The sequence below is a fragment of the Otolemur garnettii genome, unplaced genomic scaffold (assembly GCF_000181295.1).
Source record: "Otolemur garnettii isolate 467f Iridium unplaced genomic scaffold, OtoGar3 scaffold00030, whole genome shotgun sequence".
Lineage (NCBI taxonomy): Eukaryota > Metazoa > Chordata > Mammalia > Primates > Galagidae > Otolemur > Otolemur garnettii.
The window spans coordinates 1,667,524-1,670,146 of NW_003852425.1; the positions used below are offsets into that span (position 1 = coordinate 1,667,524).

Here is a 2,623-nt window from a genome sequence, read left to right on the forward strand (position 1 = left end):
TTTTTTTTTTTTTGGAGTCTCACTCTGTTGCCCAGGTTAGAGTGCTATGGTGTCATCAGAGCTTATAACAGCCTCAAACTCCTGGGGTCAAGTGATCCTCCTGCCTTAGCCTCCCAAGCAGCTGGCCAGCTACAATGCCCACCTAGATTTTCCATTTTTAATAGAGATGGGTCTTGCTCTTGCTCAGGCTGTTCTCAAACTCCTGAGTTCAAGTGTTCCTCCCATCTTGGCCTTCCAGAATGCTACGATTACAGGCATGAACCACTGCACCCAGCCCAACGAAATTAACTCTTATAAATAGAATTCACTTATAAGCATAAATAAATGAGAACTGTATGCTGAATTCTTTTTTTTGAGATGGAGTCTCATTCTGTCACCCTCGGTCGAGTACCATGCCATCACAGCTCACAGCACTCAAGGACTCAAGGACTCAAGCAATTCTCTTGCCTCAGCCCCCCAACTAGCTGGGACTACAGACACCCACCACAACACCCATCTATTTTTGGAGATGGGGTCTTGCTCTTGCTCAGGCTGGTCTAGAACCTGTGATTTCAGGCAATGCATCTGCCTCAGCTTCCCAGAGTGCTAGGCATGAGCCACGGCACCCAGACCTCTATGCTGAATTTTTTTTCTTGAGACAGAGTCTCTTTTTTTTTTTTGTAAAAACAGAGTCTCACTCCATTGCCCTAGGTAGAGTGCTGTGGTGTCACACAGCTCACACAGCAACCTCCAACTCCTGGGTTTAGGTGATTCTCTTGCCTCAGTCTCCTGAGTAGCTGGGACTATAGGCACCTGCCACAAAGCCTGGCTATTTTTTTGTTGCAGTTTGGCCAGGGCCGGGTTTGAACCTGCCATCCTCGGTATATGGCGTTGGCGCCCTACCCACTGAGCCATAGGCGCTGCACCCAGAATCTCACTTTTGTCACCCTTCAGTAGAGTGCCATGGCATCACAGCTCACAGCAACCTCAAACTCTTGGGCTCAGGCAATTCTCTTGCCTCAGCTTCCCAAGAAGCTGGGACTACAGGCACCTGCCAGAATGCCTGGCTATTTTTGGAGATGAGGTCTCACTCTGGCTCAGGCTGGTCTCAAACCTGTAAACTCAGGCAATCCACCCACCTTTGCCTCCCAGAGTGCTAGGATTATAGGAGTGAGCCACTGCACCCAGTCTATACTGAATTCTTACACAGTAAAGGGCATAGCACAGTATCAACATGAGGTAGTGGTACTCAGAGTACATTTGTTTTGTTAATATAGAACAAAGTGGCTAGGAGTAGACAATAATAGTGTTCTTAAAGTAGTAACTGTAGGTCTTACAGGCAGTGTACAGAGCATAAACGCCTATTTTATCAAAATAGTCATTAAAGGAACTCAAATTCAAATTCCTAACCTTTCAGTTCAAGTTATTTCAATGGGATTTTTTTCATAAAAATTATGGTACTGTTGGGAGGCACCTGTGGTTCAGTGGGTAGGGCGCCAGCCCCATATACTGAGGGTGGCAGGTTCACACCTGGCCTGGCCAAACTGCAACAAAAAATAGCCAGGTGTTCTGGCAGGCGCCTGTAGTCCCAGCTACTCAGGAGGCTAAGGGAAGAGAATCACCAGAAGTTGAAGGTTGCTGGGAGATGTGACACCACAGCACTGTACTGAGGGTGATAAAGTGAAGACTCTGTCTCTAAAAAAAATCATGGCACTGTTACAGATTAGAACAATCAAAAAATTAAGGTAGTATTAAAACTTCAATTTTTAACAATCAAGAAAATCATTTTTCCTTGATCTACTGCCCATTATACTTTGTAGAAAAAAAAATCTCTCAATTTGCTCATTTTACTTCAAATTATATATGGTTAAAACATAAAAAGAGACAACTGATGAACATGTACACTTCACAAATTACTTTCTTATAACCAAGTCAAACATACTATTTTAAAATATTGGTTTAAAATGTTTCTTAAAATACAAGAGAAAGAAAGGAAGGAACACAGTAGGGAGAGAGAGAGATAAGGAAGAATACGTCTAACCATCAAGGAAAAACACAGCAAATACACTAAAATGATAAAAAGCCATGCTTAGGATTTAAAAAATGGCAACAATGTACCGTATTTAGATTTTAAAGCATTTCTCAGCCTTTCAAATTTGTATCCAGAGAAATTATTTATGTAGTGGAGAAAGCAAACTCCTGTAACATATAGTTACAGTTCTCAACACTTTTAGAGTTCATAATCTTATTCAAAAAATAAAATTTTAACAACCAGAAAAGAGGAGTGCTCTAAAATGTGTGGCACAGACATTAATTTTAAGAGGGTTTCAGAGAATGCCAGTATTTGTGAATGCACAGCTGAGAAAGAGCAGCCCAATAGTACTGTCTCTAAAACCAAGGTAAAGGTTCCACTGAAGCCTAAAAGACAGGAGGCATTTGAGAGTGAAATTAGCAGTATGTGTAAATTAAGCAGGAAAGAATCAGGAATAAGGCAAACTCAGAAGAGTTTTTGCAAAATTCCCAATTTGTGAAAGAAAACATGATACAGTAAATAAAGTCAGGGCCCTAGGATCTAAACTCTGGATACGGTAAAGAAACTCAGGGCCGTGGGATCTAAACTCTGGATACGGTAAAGAAACTCAGG

The 2,623-nt window shown here is 41.9% G+C and overlaps 1 protein-coding gene across 2 annotated transcripts in view; it reads right to left on the reverse strand.

Moving 5' to 3' along the window:
* The window catches only part of HSD17B4 (hydroxysteroid 17-beta dehydrogenase 4), a 69,892-nt gene that overhangs the window by 5,693 nt on the left and 61,576 nt on the right, over nt 1-2,623 (reverse strand). The window lies entirely within an intron of this gene.